The sequence below is a fragment of the Lissotriton helveticus genome, chromosome 6 (assembly GCF_964261635.1).
Source record: "Lissotriton helveticus chromosome 6, aLisHel1.1, whole genome shotgun sequence".
NCBI lineage: Eukaryota > Metazoa > Chordata > Amphibia > Caudata > Salamandridae > Lissotriton > Lissotriton helveticus.
This window is the reverse complement of record NC_136067.1, coordinates 1556715739-1556738666: the sequence shown is the minus strand read 5'-3', so window position 1 is coordinate 1556738666 and position 22928 is coordinate 1556715739. Positions and strand designations below refer to the sequence as shown.

The 22928-nt window shown below is 47.5% G+C and overlaps 1 long non-coding RNA gene across 1 annotated transcript; it reads left to right on the top strand.

The window, feature by feature from the left end:
• Positions 1-9565: 9565 nt before the first annotated feature.
• On the top strand, positions 9566-21913 carry LOC144761823 (uncharacterized). The gene is made up of 3 exons (XR_013595906.1): positions 9566-9664; positions 10900-10972; positions 21624-21913. It is a non-coding gene; the product is annotated as an uncharacterized LOC144761823 (long non-coding RNA).
• The last annotated feature ends 1015 nt before the right edge of the window (positions 21914-22928 follow it).

The window sequence follows — 22928 nt, the reverse complement described above, 5'->3', positions numbered from 1 at the left end:
TCTAGGAAGAAATCAAAACAAAAGCAAGGGGGATTTCCCAGGTTGCTGGAGGTTTGGTTTGTTTAGAGAACTCGTTGTGCTTTCTAGGAGTCTGGGGAAGTAACCTTGCTTAATGTGACAGCATGTGCTACGACTGAATATGGATATGATTACTATGCCGTTATAGGGATATTATTGATTATAACCGAACAAGGGCATAAAATAGTAATATCGATTTAGGCTCCTGGATAAGAACATAATAAATCCTGATAGGGGTATCAAGAAAAGTTTAATAAAGGTTGTGTTTTGGTTGGCACCCTTAATCAGTTTTAATCACTTTCCAAACTGCACCTTTTGTCGCACTTTTCAGTTGTGGTTACTTGGTGTTTGCACGGCTTTCACCAGTATTTGTGTTACGTGTCGTCTATGTTGAACTGTCCTGGTTGTACGTCTTGTTAAGAGGAATTTAATATTTTTTCCCTCTCCCTAATGCTCCGCCCTGTGTGTGGCTACACCAGGGCGTATTGCAAGCAGGCCCGATGATGAAGCATGTCACATACCCCGGTATGTGAGTGAGGGCAGTTTTTCCAAACAGAGCGATTTGCCTTATTGGGGTCCTCTCTGTTTATATATTTTGTATGTGTAATTCACTCTATACACCCCCTATGTGCGTACATTTGAGTTACTTGGGGGTCTGGGGTGTAAGAGTATAAACTGACTTGACCCTCGCCCCTCTTTCGTGTTTAATAGGACCTACATCACCCCCACCTCAAAACTCTTCACTGGCTCTACGCTCCTTACACTGGGTTCCAGTTTGCAAGAGGATAGTCTTTAAAATGTGCTGCATGACCCACAAAGCCCTTATGGGGAAAGGTCCTCGATATTTAGCCTCGAAGCTCACTCTTGTCCTGGAAAATTTTACGATCATGAGACAAAATGTTACTTACAATCCCTTGGATTAAAACGTTTCAGTCAGGGGGTAGAGCATTCTCCTATCTGGCCCCTTTAAATGGAATGCCATCCCGGTTCATCTACGTCTCTGCCTGGATCATCTTAAATGTAGGAAATTACTCAAAACGGAATTGTTTCAGGAAATGTCTCTGTGACTGCTGCCTGTTGTCAGAAGGCTTTTGTGCCAAGATACCCCTTCAGGGGTGAGTTGTTCGCACTGTAAATTACCGCAACATAACATTAGTAAACAAGGCCAGTTCAAACTTCTCACCCATGTCTACAAAGCCCTACACAACCAGGTTCTGGCATACGTCCACCACAGGGTGAACGTCCACCAACCTACCCGTAAACTTCCCTCCTCACCCCTCTTCTTGGCCCACACACCCCTTGGTCACAGGAGCACGGTGTGGTGGTCGTGCCTGGCGGCCAAACCCTGGAACAGCTTCCCGCTCCATCTCCGTACAGCTACGACCCTGCAGGAGTTGAGGAAGGACCTAAAGACCTGCCTGTTTGACTAATCTACCACAGCTGCAGCAACCCCCACCCCACATCCAGCATCTGAATACCCTCACGGGTGTTTTGCAGTGCTTTACAAATCACATTTGATGTGATTTGATTTGATTCTTGGCACTGATTTTGCCACCTCGGAGGCCAGGGGTTGCAAAGGCAGTGCCATGGGTGGCAAGAAGCAAGCCAGCAACCTCTGATGACACCTAAAGGACATCCATGGAGTTTAGCAGTCTGCAACGTTCATGCACCTGCAATAAATATATGTCATATAAAAAACAAGCATTGGCAAAGCCAAATAAGTCTCACCTATACAAGGGATATTGGCTTTGGCAATATGGTTTTGCCATGTTGTACACCATTGTGGCTGCGGTTCAGTATGGCTAAAAGTAAGTGGTGTGTAGTGTCCTAGAGTGGAGTGGGGGAGTAGAGTGTCGTAGGCTGGATTTGTTGAAGTAAAATGTCGTAGAGTGGTGTAGGGGGAGTAGAGTATTGAAGAGATGATTAGAGGGGAGCAGAGTTAAGTTGTTCAGTGGCAGAGAGTGTCATAGAGTGCAGAGTCATGGAGTGGCATAGAGCAGAGTGGCATAGAGTGGAGTGGCGTACAGTGGAGTGGCGTACAGTGGAGTGGGGTGGAATAGGGTGAAGTGGGTTGGGATGGATTGGACTGGAGTAGATTGGAGAAGAGTGAGTTAGATTGAGTGGAGTGGGCTGGACTGAAGTGGATGGAATGGATGGGGTGGATTAGACTGGATTGGAGTCAGGTGGATAGAAATAGGGTGAGGTGGATTTGATAGGGGTAGATTAAATTGGTTTAGGGTGTGGTGGATTGGATTGGGGTGGGTCGGGTGGATTGGATTAGAGTAGGGCGGTTTGGAGAGGGCTGAATTAGGGTGGAGTGAAGGGGTGGATTGGACTGGGCTGGGGTGGATTTGATTGGAGTGGGGTGGGGTGGATTGGAGGGTGGATTGGATTGGAGTGGGGTGGATTGGGGTGGGGTGTATTGGAGTGTGGTGAGCTGGTTGGATTGGATTTAGTGGGGTGGAATGGAAGCAGGTTGGTGGATGGATTGGGGTAGACTGACGTGGGGTGGATTCAAGTGGGGTGGAGTGGAGTGGGGTAGATTGGAGTAGGGTTGTCTGGAGTGAAGTGGAATGGAGTGGAGTAGAATGGAGTGGGTAGATTTGATTGGCGTGCGGTGGGGTGGGGTGGATTGGAGTGGAGTAATTGGATTGCAGTGGGTTGGATTGTGGTGGATTGGATTGGGGTGGGTAAACCGGACTGGGGTGGGCTGGATTGGATTGAGGAGGATTGAATTGAGGTGGATTGGAGTGGGGTAGATTTAAGTGGGACAGATGTTTTAGATTGGAGTGGGGCAGATTGGAGTGGGCAGGCTGGAGTGGGTAGATTGTTTTGAATTGGAGGGGGCCAGATTGGAGTGGAGTGGATTGGAGTGGGGCAGACTGTTTTGGATTGAAGTGGGGAGGATTGGAGTGGGGGTATATTGTTTTAGATTGCAGTGGGGGCAGGTTGTTTTGGAGTGGGGCAGATTGTTTTGGAGTGGGGATGAATGTTTTGGATTGGAGTAGGACAGATTGGAATATGGCAGATTCTTTTGGATTAGAGTGGGACCGACTGTTTTGTATTGGAGTGAGGCAGATTGTAATGAGGCAGATTGTTTTAGACTTGAGTGGAGCAGATTCCTTTTTATTGGAGTGGGACAGATTGTTTTGGAGTGGGGCAGATTGTTTTGAATTGCAGTGGGGCAGATTGTTTTGGAGTGCGGCAGATTGTTTTGGAGTGAGGTAGATTGTTTTGGATTGGAGTGGGGCACATTGTTTTTGATTGGAGTGGGGCAGATTGGAGTGGGGAAGATTGTTTTGGATTGGAGTGGGGTAGATTGTTTTGGATTGGAGTGGGACAGATTGGAGTCGAGTTGGTTTGGAGGATTCAAGTTTAGTGAATTGGAGTTGATTGGGATGAGTGGTTTGGATTGTAATGGGTGGGGTGGGGTGGATTGGATTGGTTTGGGGTGGATTGGATTAATATTGGTTAGAGGAGGCAGACCTGGAAGCAGAGGTCAGCCCGGGACCAGGGTTCAATTCCCGGCTCGGCGGGGTCTTGAGTCCTAAAATGTCCATGGACTTGACAATTCTCGCTCCGGTGCCTACTCGATTCACGGGTTCACACTCTGCGACTCTGGGCAATAGCTTGCTTAATCTCCACAACAGCCCCTTGCGGCGGGATGCCTGGCTTCACCTTGTGGATACCCTGCCGGGGTATCTCACAGGGGAATACCAGGACGGGTTCCCTAAGCAAGCACTTAGAAACCGCTTGGTGATTTGCGCTATATAAATTCCTGTACATTTACATTTATACAATATACATTAATAAAAATTACACATACCTGCCTCCCCAGCCATTTCGTTAGCTTTGGGGACCTGAAATATTCTGAACTGTCGCACTTGCAGGCGAGTGAGATGGTTGGTAGTTGCATTGGTACCGTCATTGGCAGCGATGATGGGGCAATGAGTGATGCAAGCCGCAGTGGCCTCCTGGTCAGGGACCTGGCACCTATTATTTAAAAAAATAAGCTCTGATTGTCTGGCTATTGCGCAATTCTGAACACGATGTGTGTCATGGAAACCTAGCCAGACACTCTTTCTAATTTCCATCGCTGGGTGTGCAGCATTCGGGCACCACCAGCTCTGTTTGACCGCCACTCATGCCCGCTGACCTCTGCCCCTTCCCCTTCCTTGAGTGATTGAGCACTATGCACATGTTTGATGACAGAAGCATAGGTGGCCGGCCTCTGTGGCACTGCAGGGTGAGACTGAGGCCGCATTGCAGCAGCTACGGATGGACACCACGTTAGGCCTCCTGAGGTGCGAGAAATAGTTGGAGCTTAGTGAAACTTCAACATTTTTGGTGCATAGTCTAGCCCAGCAAACATATTCAATGCACAGTCACCGGTGATGGAAACTAGCAAGGGTGGGAGGTCACGGCAAACATCCTGTATAGTACAGGGTACTAGGATTACAGAACCCTTTCTCGGGGTAACTAGATCACCCAAGCTCAACTGAAAGGAGTACACTTACCTGCAAACCAACACCTCTGCTCCATTTTCACTGCAAAAGCACAAAGAGATCATGCTGCCCTAGTGTGTTTTTGTTTAAAGCCTCTTTTAAGCTTTTCCCTTCCTAGAAGTAACAATGCTGGGGCGTGGGAGGGTGGGTCCTCTGAGCCCAATCCTTTGTGCCAGATTTCCATCCCAAACCCACTTAGAGGACCAAAGAACGCTTACCTATCACAAGGAAGCATCAATAGGCTGCCAACCATCTCTCATCCCCTGTGTGACATGGTCAGCCTCACATCTGCGGACTTACACAGGGTTAGAAAAAGTCATCTAACATGAAGAAAATATTAGAAAATGGACTTGCATGATGGAACAGAAGCCTGGCCTGAAAGCCACATTTTAACATGGAGACTGCAGCCTGCAGCTGTCTGAAACAAGGCGCCTAGTATGAGAGCATTGTTTGTTTTCTATCGGTAAATACTATAAAACAACTGCTGGAAGCAATTTGAGGGTGGGAGTGTGTATGCTGCAAGAAGGCAGGTGGGAGTATAATTGCACTGTGCCACCATGAAGGGCAACGAGGCATGCAAAGGCACGCCAAGATGGAGTGCTTGAGTTAGCTGCCTCTTTAAAAGGCAGTGTGGATGGATGGATGGCATTTGGGCATGTTTACTTACATCTCAATTCAGATGAGCAGGGAAGTGTCTGAGACCCATGCTGTGCTGGCATGAAATGCACTCACAATCCCAACCGCAGTGAGTCTACCAGTCCACAGTTCTGACCAGGGAACAAGAAGGACTGACGGAGGTCATAGGTTGCACATCCGCTCTGGTTGTCAGTGGCTCATTGGCTGATGTAGTTGCCAGTGTTGTTGCTCACAAACGTCTGGTGCAGTCTGGGCTTGAGGTTGTGGCCCAGGTCAGAATCTTGATTGTAATTTTCACAAGGCAGGGCTACAGCAATATCAGAAGGCAGGCATGCTATGCGTGTTAATGGGCCGCAACAGCCCCACCTCAGCAGACCGGAAGCTCAAGTTGTCTATCATGAGACTCAGTTTCCCCTTAATACAGTGGTGCTCATCTACAATTTTCAGTTGTGCATGCCCCTTAAATTCTCTTGCACTGCTCTCTTTAGCTGTGCGGAGGCAAGATGCGTCATGCATAACACGGCCTTGTGAGTCGCAATACGCCATTATACCTGGTGTTCAGCCGCCCATCCCCACCACCCCCTCCCTATCCCAGACTTAAATAAATCATACGTGACATTCGGCCAGCCTCCCACACCACCCACAGCATTAACCTCCTCCTTCCCTACCAAATATTCATAAAAAAAGATACAGGGTGTGTCCTGTTGCCCCCCAGTCCTTACCCCCCACACCTCCCTTACTCCAGCCAAATTAATGCCTTCTTCTTCCGCTCTTGGCAACATATACAACAGGTTAGACCTGATGTCCTCCTGCCATCCTCCCACTCTCTCTGCTTTCCCTCTCCATTCCCATCCAAAGGCACGCGGAGGGACGCTCTGAGAGTCGCATCCGCGTGGCATGGGAATCTGTCAGTGCTGCACTGCAGAGATCCGCAGCTGAGAATGGTGATGATGGCACGTGGCGGAGTCAGAACGCAGGACGTGTTATCCCACCTCCTGCGCGTCTGCGGGGACCCGAGGGAGGTGAGACATGGCGTTTGAGTGAGTCATCTGAATCCTGTCGATTCACTTCATTCTCCGGAGAGGCATGACAACAGTGCAGAAGCGAGCGCCACCCCCGGTGATGTGATAGCAGTTGAAGAACAACTTTTATTTTTGCACAGTTGTTACATTTTAGGAGTAAATATCCAGGTTCCAAATTCGGTATTCGAGTAAGAGCCTCTCTAAAAGAGCCACACAAAATAAGAAAATGAGAGACATGTTTCTATACATATGCTGCAGGCTTCTATTTATTATATAAGGGATAAAGTACCCCCTGCTGTACATTATAAGATCTAGGCTCATGGTGGCCCTGTGCAGGGAGCGTAGGTGGGGGCCCCGGAAGAGGGGGTCCGGACCGTAGTAGGGCTAAGATTGACGGCCCTGGGACCCAAACTGCTGGCTGGCTGGGCAAGCAAGTGAAACTGAAAACAACAACGCTGCCATTATTTGAAAAGAAGTGAGTCGCCGGCTCCGCCGTCGCTGTTATTTCTCACTCAGCGTTATCCAGTGCTTAATTTGTAAAATATGAAGTGCAGGTGCTCAAATGTTTGTCGGAGGCCAAACCCACTTTTCCCCGGCTCCACCCACTCCCTCAACTGGCTCCACCCACTTACTCACACTCCCATCTCTTGCTCCATCATCTCTCTCTCGGTATCTGACCTCACAGCTCAGGCTCACCCAGTGGGCCAGTACTGGGCTCACCACTCTTTACCTGTCCGTCTTCCCCCTGCTTTCTACCCTTGTTGGGTAGTCTTTATTATGTCCCTCCCTCAAGCTATCCACCCTCTTATGCAGTTCAGAAACTGCCTGGGCTCTGCACTATTTTGTTTCTAATCCATATAATTTAAGGACCTAGAACATTCATCCAGTGCAGAGAGAAACAGACACAAAGGAGGGACAATGACCTGAAAACAGTCAAAAGATTTTAATATTACATGTGGCACTTGCCCAGGTCTGACTCAAAACGTTGAAGTTTGAACTGATTGATCTAAGCTATTTATAATTAATGCTTGCTACACAGCACACAGGGACAGGGGCGTTGTTCTATTTGGGTGGATTGGGATCCTTGTTCGGAAGAGAAATAAGACTGCCCCATTGCACCCAATAGCATGGACCGGTCCGTCTGTGTGTACCTACACAGGCATTTAACACAAAATGTGGAATTTTATAATTAGAAGATTTCGTATTTAGCAAGTAAATATACTAATCCAACAATTCCAAAGAGCAGATTTCTAGGACAGCAAAGAGAAGGTACACAGCCATGAATAATATCTGAATTCAGACCTGAAACAAGAGCTCAGCCTAGCTACTCATTATGGGTATGTGGGGCATAAATGCACAGCCCTGGGCCCACACCAACAGAGCGCTGATTACCAGCTCCCCACTCACGCTCCTGGAATCTAAGAAGTGCAGTGGTGAAGCGAGTGACTTTGTAGCCTCCTCCAGAACCCCCCTCCCAAATCCCTCCAACAGCTCTAGCCACCCTTCTCAATCCCCAGCGCCTGGAGGGATTCAGCCCCTCACGGAGCACTATACTAAAGTCTGCAACAGCGCAGCCCACCCTGAGAGGGTAATACCGACCGCACCTTAGTGGGTTAATGCTCCTCTTGCAGAGAGGAGTGCACTGTTCACTAGTGAGATGACTAATATTTGTGGGTTTGTACTGGCACGAAAAAGGCCAAGGAGCGTGTCACAGTGCTTTGTGCAGGGTGAAATGGTTTAGGAGCTACATTACTGGTTTGGGTACGTAATGGAGAGCTCGCGCTTAGTATATTATAACAGTAGTGTAAGCGTTAGCAACAAAGCAGAGGCCTTATAATGACCAAGACCACTGGTAATATGCGGCAGGGGAAGGCCAAATCATGCGACTGCGTTGAGAAAATTATGCGACACATTTTATTACAGTATTGTCCTTTTTACACTCGTTAACACTGTCTGGCCATTGGTTGCATCTTACTGGTTTCAGTTCAACACTGAAATATAGCAGTAGTAACAGAAAGGTGACCAGTCATATACAAAGGTCAATCCACTGCGCAGTAACTTGTGTCCCTGCGCTTTTAGTAACTTCGGAAACGTTTGAGCCAGTGAAAACATTGTTTTTGTTAAAATCTGCAAGTATGCTGAGGCATGGCGATCTGTTAAAAAATCCGCGCACGCTGCTGTACATCAATAATGTGATGTATTTATAGGCTGCCCATGCTATATGATTATATTGGGACAGGTACTTATAAAATTAAAAAGGGACCGGGCACCAACATTCCTGTCCTTAATGTAACATGAGCTTTCCAAACGGTTCGACAATCCAAAGAGCTATAAACAACTTATGATCTATAAATAGTACGTTTTCCATACGTGTCTTTTCCTGCGACTTATTTGGCAGCTCTAGGCAAATAGGACACCAACCCTGATGGATGTATGGACAGCTAAAAAAATGCAAGTTGTAGGAATTATTATGGTCTGCCTGTATCCCAAACCCTACAGCGCTCAGTAGAGTATTTCAATTGATAGTGTATACATGGGGGCCGGGTGCCATGGTGGCACACGTGGTTTTTACAAAGATCGATCTGGCTGGCTATCTACCCTCACCAATCCAGTGAGGGTAGAAACATTTTTTGTTGTTAAAATCTGCAAGTATGCTGAGGCGTGGCAATCTGTTAAAAAATCCGTGCAAGCTGCCGTACATCCCCTGCCCCGCCCGCAGAACCAAATGCAGTCTGCCCAAATCATATTACTGGCATCATGGCTACTGGCAGTGGCAACTACTTAACTTAATACTTAAAAGTTAATTTACCTGTGTTGCCTGTACCCGAAGAGGGCCAGGCTCAAGCAGGCGGCCGGGACACTCACTTGAGTTTCAGTCTTCTGCATGGAACAGGAATCGTCAGGGTATTAATACTCGCACAGATCAAGTGGGACACAGTCGCGATAATGGCTACGATTCTGTCACTCGCCTGTGACCCTGCGTGGGCTGGGGGGGGGGGGCAGAGCCGGGGTGAGCAAGTCATCTCAGTTATATTGTACTTTAGAAGACTCCAAAACATTGACGTCATTAGGTGTCTTGAATGAAGGTTTAGCCACACGAAGCACAGCAACACGTCCAATGAGGTTCCTTCCTGTTAGGCGGGAGTGAGGACTGGGCCCTTGGTGGTATTGCTCAGTAACTCGCTCTGCCTGTGGCTTGCCTTGCACTGAGAGGACTCGCGGTGGGGTGCGCGTGCAAGTATGCGGAGGCGTGGCAATCTTTTAAAAAAATCTGCGCACACTGCTGCACAGCCCCTGCCCCCGCAGAACCTGAATCCAGCCCCAGTGTCCCGCCCACCAGCAAGACGGAAGTAAGGGCCGCCATCAATCAAGCAAAACAGCAACATTTTATGAATCTCCATCTCCTACTGCTCAGACTTGGTTCAGGCTCAGTTTCACTTTCAGCTGCTGTCGCAAGGCCCGCAACTAACCAGGACTCACTCGGTAGGTGGTCCAGAGATGAGAACTGGACAACACTAGTCTGCAGCAGTGCATCTGCGCCGACGCCGAGTCTACTTACAGTGAGGCGGTAAATTAAATATGTCAATAGAATTCAGTATTAACGTCAATGCAATATGTGACGTCACGTGCAGAGTGTAGACCCGGCCCTGATGAATAAGTGCCGGTGCTAGGCACCGGAAAGCACCGGCACAGCGTTATCCCCAGCACAGCATGCTCTCACTCGAGCAGGGAAACCAGCACCAAGCATCTGCTTCAGCTGCCTGCGTCCCACCCCGCACTAGTACCATTTTCTCTCTGAAGTTATTTTTTGCATGTCGGACTCGGAGTCAGAAGAAGGGCAACCATTTATTTTGGCTTTTATTTCGGCTCCCACTAGACTACCTAGGATGCAGTGATTTAAGTTAGCAAAAGATGGGTTGCGACTCAAGAAATCTATGTTTCCAAGTGCCATTGCTAGCCGGGGTAGGAGCCGGAGGCCGCCAAATCCTGCCAGGGGGCCGCCAGTGCCAGGAACGATCCTTCCGATCCGATCCTCGTCGTGGCGGCCCCTGGGGTTTGGCGGCCCTGTGCAGGTGCACACTTTGCACATGCCTAGGGCCGGCCCTGTTATAAGGGTATTGCAAGTCACCGAGGAGTTCCATAACCAGGAAGATGAACCAGGCCTGAGACCAAGTTCCTTTCTCAGGTTATGGAACTCCCAGGTGACTTGCAATATCCTTATCATGTACGCCAGGGGGTACTTTATTTGATATAATACATGGTAACACCATCACCTTTCCAACAAACCACCTAAAACCTTTGTGCGTAGCTCTTTTCATATGAAAGAGCGAACATGTTTGCAAACAAGAAGAATAAAAAGAAAACCTTTAGTGCACAATTAACCACATAAAAATCTTGTTAGATATTGGTTGCAGTCAGATATTAGGAACAGGTCAATGCAAGTCAGTTAAAAAAAAACTACACTAGCTCAATATGTTTAGAAACATGCAGAAAGATTCTACCTTTCCTATATTTGAGGAGTGCGAAAAATAAACACATTCTCTCTGCTTGTCACTGTAAGCCATTCAAATAGAGCAGGAAAAAGAAACGGAAGGTCCAGTTTTATTTGCTTAAAACAGCTGCAGGGTATTTTCATGCTTGCTTTCGCCCTTAATTACTGTTCTCTAAACTTTCCTTTTCTCCCCGTTCTACCTTTCTCTCTCATAATCTGGGTCAAGCTTGACGATGAAAAGAAAGTTGAGGTCCCTCAAAATGATTTTTGGTGACCACCCCTGCAACCATTGGCACAAGGTAAGCACAGGTTGGTCTCCCCAAACATGCCCGTTCTGTTGTTGCAATAAAGCTGTTGGTGCTTTACTGTACAACACACCAATGTTTAAATCAACTGCAGAATTGTACAGAAAAATAAAATCAAGTTTACTGCCTTTCTACAGAAGATCAAATGATGTTCATAAATTCGATTTTTTGGAGAGTATTTGCAGAACTTGATGTGCTCCTATTGAACTTTCTACTCTAATGATATTTGTTGTAACATTGTATACAGACTAAGCAAGACGTAACTCGAAAACTAATGCTAGTAATAGCACTCTGTTCGCGCAAACAAGCAGAAAAACATTGATTCAACGAGGTCTGGTTATGGAGCTGTGGCATAGATTAGCTACTAATGCCAACAACTAACCAGAATACAGGGCATGGAAATGGACAACAGTGGTCCAAGTCAGATCAACAGGCGATCAGGTAGATACAAGAATCACCCAATTCTATGGCAGGACCGGAGGCTTCTGATTATGCTTTCTCGTTTCTTTACTGCACAAACAGCAGCCAATGAAAAGTAAACTACAATGGGTAAAAAACATCATTTCCCATGAGGCTTTGAACCACGCCTCCAATTACAGTAACCAATCACATTAGTAACAAGCATATAAATTATAGAGACACTAATCTGGCCTCCTCTTTCTTTGCTGCTCCGCAGCCCAGATAAGTGCTCCTTACTTTGGTGTTAACTCCCCTGGTTGTGGTATCTGCAGCATCTATGGTGCAGTGGATAGTGGCATTCGAAATGGCTTAACCTTCTGTAACCAGATCTTGTCATTGCTGCCTATACTCCTCAGAAGGGTGTTTGAGGAGTTCCTCCATCTCATCCCAATGCACCTAGGCTTATCAGGAGAGCAGCACAACTGAGTTGACAATCCTCCAGTGTGTGGCTAATTGCACTGCCACTCTTTTGCCTTCTGCTTCCAGCTTCTTACCCTCCTTATCAGGAGATGCCAAATGTCTAAACAGGAGAATAGGTGAATGGCGTTCCTTCTGAGATGGGCAGCTACCACGGAGAGCCATTTTGTAAATACTCTGGGGGCAGTGGAGACCCCAAATAGCGACGCTTTGAACTGATGATGTTGACCTATTTCCACGAACAATGGGTAGCGTTGATGAGTGGGATGGACAGGTATGAGGAAGTAGATATCCTTGAGTTCAAGTACAGTCAAGAAGTTACCTTGCAGCAGAGTGTTGACATCCTGCAGAGTGACCATGTGGAAGTGTTCTTAGAGGATGCACTTGTTGAGGTACCCGAGGTCAAGTATGGGCCTTAGTGACTCCTTTTTGGGGATTAGAAAGCATGGGGAGTACAACCCCTTTCCATGATGCTGCAGTGGGTCTAGTACTAGCGCACTTTGAGAATGAAAACCTGGACCGCTTCCTTAAGAAGACACTGGTGTTCTCCAGAGAGGGTGTGTCTGCGGGTGAAATCTTTGGTGGAGTTGCAATGAGGTCTACACAGCAGTTATGCTCTATGATGGAGAGCACCTGTTGGTCGGAGGTGATCCCTTCCCAACATGGAAGTAGCTCCTGCAGTCTCCCCCACAACAGGTGTAGTGTGAACAGAGAAGAATAAAAGGTAGTCACAGCTTGGAGGAGGAAGCTCCTTTAGCCGAGCCTCCTTTGCCCCTGCCCCTGATGTTGTTCCCTGCTAGTGGTTTGAAGGGCACCCAAGCCTTGGCTGTGTCTGTGTCTTTTTTTTAGCTTTTCAAGCATCTATCTACTTGGTATTTAAAGCAGTGTACACCTACAAATGGCAGGTTCAACAGATGTTGCTGTACTTCTGGCTTAAAGCCAGAGACAAGGAGCCTCGTGTGACGTCAAAGCAAGATGCTGGTGTTAACTCCCCTGGTTGTGGTATCTGCAGCATCTATGGTGCAGTGGATAGTGGCATTCGAAATGGCTTAACCTTCTGTAACCAGATCTTGTCCATGCTGCCTATACGCCTCAGAAGGGTGTTTGAGGAGTTCCTCCATCTCATCCCAATGCACCTAGGCTTATCAGGAGAGCAGGACAACTGAGTTGACAATCCTCCAGTGTGTGGCTAATTGCACTGCCACTCTTTTGCCTGCTGCTTCCAGCTTCTTACCCTCCTTATCAGGAGATGCAGCACCCCCTGTACCCTGGGTATTGGCGAATGTCTGTGCTTTATGGACTACGAGCGACTCTGGAGGAACATGGCTATGAATGTAGGGAGAGTGCTTGGGGGACCACTTGTATTCTGTGTTGACCCTAGATGTAATGACCCTAGCTTTGTCTGATTCCTTAAAAATCTCTACTACAGTCTTGAGCATTCCATTAGGCATTGGAAGGAACTGAAGGGTACGCTGGATCTTTGATAATGTTTTAATCAAGCAGTTGTCGTCTTCCTTGACAACATGCATATCAATTTCATGACATGTAGCTGCCCTATATATGAGCTCATGGTATGTGGTAGTGCCCTTGGGGAAGGAGGGATTGACTGCGTACAGATCAGGGATTGACATCATAGTCGTCCACGGGTCATCCTTAGGCTCAGGGTCCTAGAGTGCATTGTAGGGTTCAGCTGGACACAGTGGACTACCTGCTCCATAGGAAGAATGTGGTGACCACTCCGGTGCAACTGGAAGAGGTAGGGCATGAGGCTGTGGAGGAAGTAGTGGCGAAGCAGGAGGTGGTGGAAGAGGAGAAGGTGGAGGAATAGAAGGAGGAGGATGTTAAGTACAGAGGGGGCTAACGCCCCTGTCCTTATGTTCTTCTGTTTTGCAGGAGGTGGAAGTTCCAAGTAATTCGCTCTTCAAAAGTCAACTTCCTCTTCTTTGGACAAGTGTCCTGTGTCTTCGGCAGCAGCTTGGTGGGGACTCTCCTAGTTAGAGGGTGGATAAAGATATGCTTCTGACGAGCATCAAACTCCTCCTGTAGGCGCCTCAGAGCTCGACATCAATAGAGATTTTTGCACTGAGAGGGTTCTCGGCATCGATGGGTCTTTAGTATGGAGACCCTTGGTGTCAGTGTTGTTTTCAGTGCCGAGGTCGGCTTCGGTGACTATGTCAGCTTTGGTGGTGATATCAGCTTTGTTGGTGACTGTCTATCCTGTCTCTACCACCCTCCCCATTACCCTCTATCCTCTATGGGATTTGTCGTTTATGTTTTACTATGAGACTGACTAATGTAACTATGCAAAACTGTTATTCATGTAAAGCGCTCTGATACCTCCGGGTCTAGCCAGCGCTATATTAAACTCTGAAAATAAAATAAAAATAAATAAATATGCTTGTATGACTTTAGTTTATAAGCTGTAACCCCAGGCGCTTGTTTTTCATGCGCCGATCATGCTTTTGTATCATCGCTATTATGAGGTACCGTTATTGTAATGTTGCTGTTGATGCTTCTGGTGCCCTTTAGAGTTGCCGCGCTGTGGCGCCGTGTTGGTTAACGCCGCTGTCGGCGTCTCTCCTTTCCCGACTGCGGAGCGGTGCTGCTCTTGCACACTCCGTGTCCCAGTGCATTAGGTGGAGCGCGTGTAGCGCTCGTAGGTTCTCCCTGCCCCCCTTCTCGCTGCTCGCGGCTGTGACCGCTGTTGATCGCGGTTGCGATCCGGAGGGACTTAGCCCCCCTCGGGGAGAGTGGCGCACGCAGGCGCCCGGCTGAGGCCCGGCGTGCGTCTTCAGGGCCCCGCGCACGCCTGTGTGCACGCGCAACCCTTGTGCCGATAGACGCTCTAGCCCCGGCTGAAAGGGGTCTACACGCAGTTGGCCAGGAGCCGAGGGGCATTTACTCGATTGAAATTGCAGTGTTTTTTCCCCCTTTGGTGTTCGGAGGTCTGATTATTTAACCCCTTACTTCCCTGTGACAGTGGAAGTGGGGCTCTCTTTGGCAACCCTTTCTGCCTGCTTTGGGTTGACTTTTCCCTCCATTAGTCCTGGGAATGGACTTTATGAGTTGATTTTGCTTGGTATTTTCGGCTCCTGTGCCTGGCACTTCCCCAATTCGACGCCCCTGACCGGGCTGGCAACTCTGCTTCCCTCTGGGGATTTTTCTAGTGGGATTACGAGGTCCCTTGTGATTATGGCAGATACTGAGTACTGCGAAGAGGAGGGCACTGCGTACGAATACCAGGGCAATGATGAATATTACGAGGAGGAAGCTATGGAAGATTTAATTGACAAGAAACTGGACGCTAAGCTTGATAAGGCCCTCTCCTCAGCCCTTCTTCCACTAGCCCAAAAATTGGATCTGCTGGTCCCTGGTAAGCCTCTGCCTCTTCCTGGCCAAGATCCTTCACGCCCCCCTCTCCATAAGAAGAAGGCTCTTGACCCGTCCTGGCCCCACGCCCAGTCCTATGATAAGCTTTATAAATCTAAAGAGTCCTCCGCTGGCGACAAGGCCTTGCCGTCCCGCCCCCCCCTCCTAAAGACACCACCACTGACACAGATACGGACACAGATTCCTCTGACGCTGCGCCCGCAAGCGCTCTAAGAAGCGCAAGCATGCCTCCCCTTCTGTTACTCCCTCGCCCTTCTCCTTTGACCCGGCGGACATTGTACATCCTAGGTCCTCTGATTGGGTCCCCCCCCTGCTGTGGCGGCCTACCTGGAGACGCATCTCCGTAAAGGTTTTGATAAAGAGGTGAGAGCGCGCCTTAAGTCCGAGTGCCCCCGTCCCGACCTGGCCCATAAGGTGGCCATTACTCCAGATATCGACCCTTCCATGACTACTTTCCTCAAAAAATATAAGAAAGACCCCAAAAAAGGAATTGATCGCGCGCTCAGAGCGTGCCAGGATAAGGTTCTTGACCTTTCAGGGCCTTTGACCAAGATATTGGAGCTGGCCCTCCAGGCTCAGGAGACTGGTGACGTCATCCACCCTGAAGTCCTTGCGGGTTGGACGCTGCGAGCCATTTGCATGTTAGGGAACGCAAACTGCGCTCTGGCTTCTGAGAGACGGAAGTCGGTCTTACTCCGGATTGACCCCCAACTGGTTGAATTGGCTTCATCGGAGCCAGGCTCTTTGGCGGAAGGGCAGCTGTTCGGGGACAACTTTGTAAAAGACATTGCTAAATTTGTCAATACCTTTGCATCCTTGGATAAGTCTCAAGCCTCCTTGAAGAGGGTGTTGCACCAGGTCTCTAATAGGGCCGGTCGTGGCAGAGGACGCTCGACCGGCCGCTACTCGAATACCAGTCCTCAACGTGCTTACGCCCCTAGACGGGGCAGAGGGTATACACAAGAACCAGATCAGGCGGGCTTCTACCCGTCAAGATCCCGCGGCTTCAGGGGCCGCTATAATCGAGGGGTCAACAGAGGCTACAAAAACTTCGACAATCAGTCCTCTGGTAAGTCAAATGTGTCCTTTGGTCCCTCTAGGGGGGAGGTTGCGTCACTTTGTAATGAATTGGATGAATCTCACGGCAGACGCTTGGGTCTTACAGACCGTCCAGGGCTACGAGATAGAGATGGTGGAATGCCCCCTACAACCTTTTCCCCCTCGACCTCTCCTTTTTTCCCATCTCGAACAGAGTTTTATAGACTCAGAGCTGGAAGAGCTTTTGACAAAAAAGGCTATTGCGGTAGGACCCTTCATTCCAGAGGGCTTCTGCAGCAATGTCTTTCTGGTTCAAAAGAAAGGAGGCGGGCAACGCCTGGTCCTAAATTTGAGAGACTTCAACCCCTTTGTGACTTATCGCCACTTCAAGATGGAGGGCATCCATCTTTTACGGGACCTCCTGTTGGAGAACGACTCGATGGTCCGATTAGACTTAAAAGATGCCTATCTGACAGTCCCCATCTGCCCATCTCATCAAAAATATTTGCAGTTCCCCTGGAAAGGGCGTTGGTATCGTTACAAGGTGCTTCCCTTCGGTCTGTCCTCAGCCCCTTGGGTGTTCACCAAGCTTCTCAAACCTGTGATCTCTCGCCTCCGAGAGATGGGAGTGCATCTCATTGTTTATCTGGACGTCATGCTCGTTCTGGCCCAGGACAGGTCCCTTCTTCTCGCTCACTTGGAGTGGACGACGTCCTTACTGCAGAATCTGGGATTCGTGATCAATACCAAGAAATCGGTGATGATACCGAATCAGCAGATGGAATTCCTGGGTTTCCTGATAGATTCTGTTTCAGCTCAACTGCTCCTTCCCCTCACAAGATCAGATCCATCAAGAGGGAAATACAATCCACCTTGACCAAGGAGAGGATTTCCTTGCGGGTGCTGGCGCGGATTGTAGGCATTCTGGCCTTGTCGATCCAAGCCATCATTCCCGGCACCTTACACTACAGGGCCCTGCAGAGATTGAACATCTTTTACTTACAGAGGAAATTTCATTACGATCACCTAATACCTCTTTCTCCCGAGGCCCGGGAGGAACTCCAGTGGTGGCTGGAGCACATGTCAGCCTGGAATGGCCGAGCCATCTTCGGCGCAGCCCCGGATGTGGTAGTCGAATCGGACGCCAGTCAGTGGGGCTGGGGCGCTCGCTGTGGAGATTTTACCACAGGAGGGCGATGGTCAGCAGACAAACTCTCACTTCACATAAATTGCCTGGAGTTGTTGGCAGGGTCCTTTGCCATCAGGTCTGTCTCACCGCTGAAGAGCAATTGTTGTATACTCCTCCGGATGGACAATGTCTCAGCGGTGAGAGACATCAACCGATTAGGGGGGACGAAGTCCCGGATGTTGGTACACATTGCAAAGGAATTTTGGCATTTCTGCCTGGATCGCAAGATCTCTGTGGTGGCGGAGTACCTTCCGGGGAAGTTCAATCAGGTGGCGGATTGGAACTCCCGATTTCTCAGAGACTTCAGCGATTGGAGACTTCACCCATCGCTGTTCTCTCAGATCATGACTATGCGAGGCCCCTGTCAGGTGGACCTGTTTGCCTCTCGCCTCAATGCCCATCTCCCCCTTTTTTACAGTTGGAGGCCGGACCCGATGGCGATGGGGACGGACGCGTTCCTTCACCATTGGGGGCAGCGGAGGAATTATGCTTTTCCACCGTTTGCACTGATTCCGAGAGTGGCGACGTTGGTACGCCGGCAGAGGGCGACGATAGTGTTGGTGACTCCGTTCTGGTCGACTCAGTCGTGGTTTCCCACACTGTTGGAGTTATCTGTGGACCTCCCCTTCCGGCTCCCAATCTTCCCGACGCTTCTGCAGGACCCAGTGGGAGCTTGCCATCCCTTAATCCTGCAGAACCAATTGACCTTAATGGTGTGGACGCTCTCCGGAGACATGAATGCCTTGCGGGCCTTTCACGAGAGGCTTCCGGCTTTATGCAGCAAGCGTGGGCTCCTTCCACCCAGAAACGATACTCTGCATCTTGGAAGAAGTGGGTGGGTTGGTGCCTTTCAAAACAGGTGGATCCCGTGGGATCAAATGTGACTGATGTGCTGAATTTTCTGTCTGATCGTGCAGCTGCAGGCCTGGCTTACAGGTTGGTTACTAATTTTAGGTCGGCCATTTCTGCTGGCCATGACCACATCGATGGTAAGCCTGTGGGGATGCATCCCCTGGTTTGTAAGTTGCTTAAAGGTGTGCGTGTGGTCAATCCTCCTCGGCCCAGGTATTCCACAATGTGGGATGTTACAAAGGTGCTTAATTTGTTGGAAACCTGGCCCAATAATGGTGATTTGTCTCTGAAACAGATCTCTGCCAAGCTCACTATGTTGTTGTGCCTCATTTCATGTCGCAGAGTCTCGGATGTTAGAGCTTTAGATTTGGCTGGTTGGATGTTTTCTCCTCAAGGTGTCTCCTTTGTTATTACACGCAGAACTAAGACCATGTCACGCTCAGTGGAGTATCCAGCCTTTCCACACAACAGCAAGCTATGTGTGTTGCAGTGTCTCAAATGTTATGAGGAGCGTACTATTGCACACAGGGTTGATCCTTTAGGCCAATTGCTGATTTCTGTTCAGAAACCCTTCAAACCAGTCGCCGCGGCTACTTTAGCCAGATGGGTTAGATGGATCATGTCGGAAGCTGGCATTGATATATCTGCTTATGGTGCTCATTCTGCTAGAGGTGCGATGGCTTCTAAAGCCTATTTATTAGGTTCCCGCTTGGAGGATATTCTAAAAGCGGCTGATTGGTCTTCCGACTCAATGTTTAAAATGTTTTATTATAAACCTATTCCTCATGTTTCTGATGCTGTGATTGATGAGCTTGATTTATGAGCTTTGAACAAGCATAATCAGAAGCCTCCGGTCCTGCCATAGAATACAAAATTTTCTAGCTATCGCAACAAGAATTTTAGATTCTTTAAAGGACACGGAGGCGAGGATTATCCCACCCGTTGGGACAGTTATGTGACTGTAAAGTTGTCTTGATATGATGTTGTTTAACAACTTTGTACCCACCCTCTGAGACATATAGTTTGTGGGCTTCTTTTCGCAAACTTCTTTTTCTGTTTTAGGAAATGATTCCAACAAGAGTTAACTGCCTTCTGTGGATTGTGCTGCTGCCCCTTCCTGCTGGAAGACTATTCCTCATGGTTTGGATCGTTCTCCGTTGAGAAATCCTGTGGAACTGTTCTCTCCGTTGAGAGTTAAAAAACTTTTTTCTATGTGACTAGACTGTTCGCGCAAAGAAAGAGGAGGCCAGATTAGTGTCTCTATACTTTATATGCTTGTTACTAATGTGATTGGTTTCTGTAATTGGAGGCGTGGTTCAAAGCCTCATGGGAAATGTTGTTTTTTACCCATTGTAGTTTACTTTTCGTTGGCTGCTGTTTGTGCAGTAAAGAAATGAGAAAGCATAATCCTCGCCTCTGTGTCCTTAATAGAATCTAAAATTCTTGTCGCGATAGCTAGAAAATTTTGTATTCCTGCAAACACCTACATCAATAACAAAGCACATACGAAAAATAAATGCTCCAAGCTGGAAATGTCCCATGAAGTAAATCTGGGAAACATCCTTTACAATGAAACTTTTACAACGCAGTGCTATTACAACGCAGGTTTTACAACAAAAACCATTACAACGCATTGCGCTGGGGGGCGCTCTAGGATAGGGAATAGATTTAATTTACTATCCAACACCTTCCCTACTATCCACGGGGACTGGAGTTGGAATAGTAAATTAAACTATTCACTATCCAGCACCCCAAAGCGCTATGCGTTGTAACAGCACGCGTTGTAAAAACTGCGTTGTAACAGCATGCGTGGTAAAAGCATGCGTTGTAATGTCATACATCCAGTAAATCTTCAAGCAGAAGAATGTGAGTTCTCACACCTCCCCTCCCACTCTTCAAACTCACTTAAGAGATAAGAGATTCCTTATGAACAAGTTCTTACCTTAAATGGGTTTAGATCATCTGCTCTAAGTCATTGGACTTACAACCTTACGACCTGCACTGGGTGCTACTCTTCTTTAACCTATCATTTGCTCCCCTCTTAGCTCTCTCTGTACCAGTTATTGGATTACTCTCTATTGACCCCTTTGTTTTGTAACTGTTCTGTTTAGTATTCTTATTTGATGCCAGTCATGCATTTTTTACCTTCCTTCCCTCCAATTGTAAAGCGCCCTGATATCCTTCGGGATCATGTTTGCACTATATAAAACTTTATAAATAAATAAAAAACAAAAAAGAGAGCGATATTGAAGGAGAGCACACATTATCTATGTGTGTGGATCTGTATAGTGCAAGCCTGGTTACAAAACAGCGATGTGTTTCACAATGGAGGGCAAAACATCGAATAGGATGATAAGTGTGGGGGCGCATAATGGAAGACAATTTCGAGTGGGCGGTGTAAAACAGATAGAGGAGAGAGAGAGGTGGGAGACAGTGGCTGCAGAATACTTCACATACAGAGGAGATGTGAGGTTGGCTGAGATTAGGTACTGGTAATGCATACTCTTCATTGCACTACTCAATATCAAGGCTACTAATATCAAGATATAGGAATATAGTAGACAAAATATTGAAGACAAGAATGTCGAAAGGTAAGTGCATATAGAGGAAGGATAGCTTAACCCTTCCTAATTCCACATCTAAGTGCCTTAAAGATATATATGACGTGAATTACAAATATGTGGAGTTAGGTATACACCATTTATATTTGCTTACCTTTTGCTATTTTGGATTCAATATTTGGCCTCACTATTTGAACATCTCAATAGTCTAGGTTCGATATTCATGGAGCACACCTGTACACTTGAAGACACAATACCAGAATTGTATAGCAGAGAACAGAAGCAGGGCTGTCTGGTGAGCAACAATCAGGGGAGAGTGAAGTAGGGCTGGCAAATAGGAAAGGGGTCTGCTGGAAGGTAGAGTAGACACATAAGACTGGGTAGTAGGGCGAAGTTGGCGGCATAGAGAGCCACAAGGTATTGACTGAAAAGCAGGGCTAAGTTTTTTCTGAGGCGGAAGAATGATGCTTGACGGATTCCAACTAAGACAACTTTGGATAATAGCATATAAATGCCAGGTATCCAGTATTCTCCTTCCTACTCTTACTTCCTTTTCTCTAGTCTGGCAATGCTACTTTTGTGTGTCTTGCATTTGCCTCTAGCCATGTTCATCTTGGGTCCTGGGTATGGTGTGATACCATTGTTGTTTACCTTTCACCTGAAGCAGCGGGGCTTGTAAATATGCTATCAGGGAGAGAGTACCAGTAGAGATCGCTAACAGTTTGCGTTATCCTTTCAGCCCTACAAAGACCCTTGATGAGGAGTGCCACAGCATGAAGAATACTTTTTGGGCCAGTCAGATGTGTTTCTGGGAAGATGGCCAATACAACCTTGCCTCCTTCGAGATTAGATAGCACCAGTTCCCCGGTGGCTAACCTGAACCTATCTTTCTTCACTTCCCAGAGTGAAGAAAAGATTTCACTCTATGAAACAAAGTCCACTGATGCCGGGTACTCTTGGTCTTGTGTATGAAGTGCATCCTCAAGCTGACATTGTTACTGATGTAGCGCTTGATGTGAAAGTGTCTTGATGCTCAGGTTCAACTTAATACTTGCCCTGGGCATCCAGGTGGTTTTCAGCCAAGCAATGCCCTGGTCAGAGGACACCTTTGGGTAGAGTTGGTATCATCCATGTACTGGTGAATACTGATGACCTTGGTCTTAATAAACTGATTTATGACAACCTTCTTGATTATTTTTTCCTTGAAAGGTAGTTGCATGATTGTGTTGTAGTTAGTGAGATCGTTACATGTCAATGAGTATTTTGTTTGGCCTAGCCAGATGTCCCCGAAGGGCCTAGTCAAATCAATAGGGCAATTTTCTTTGAGATATGTTTCACTAGTCTATGATATGTAAAATCCGGGTTCAAAAAAAGATAATTGCTATGACAAGGCATAACTGTTGACAGAAGAGAAATCTGTGAAGGCTTTTTCGAAGCATTACATACACTGTACAGGGTTTAGGTGACATATAAGCATGTACTCTGAAATTATGCAATTCTGTAGCTGCAGTGTTTTCTGCATAATTCTTTTTTTTACCACACTTCTTACATAGTTCATAGCCTGCTGCAACACTTTGCAGATTTCAACTAAAATGGCCCAAATGTTACTAAAGAAGGCACCACATATGTTGCTGTGCAACGGCAGACAAAAAAACTAAATAATACTTCCACAAAATGTGGAGACAAAAAAATTAAACAATACTCCCTGTAAGGAAATGCCTCTTTTTGCATGATCACCCCCAACGTTGTGGAATGAGGCTGCTGTTTTTTTTAGTCTGAGGGTGCACTGAGGCCTGCCAACCAGACCTCAGTGCCAGTGTTCTAACCCTTTACAAAATGTATGTTGAATTGGCTTCCCCTAATTGGCATAAGTTAACTTACTTATAAGTCCCTATTATATGGTACCACAGGTACCCAGTGCCTGTAAGTTTAAATATCCACTTAGAGCTGCAGCACCGATTGTGGCACTCTGAGTATGACAAACAACAATATGGCTCCCAGCCTGCCACTGCAGCCTGAAAGAGCAGTTTTAAAACTGCTAGTT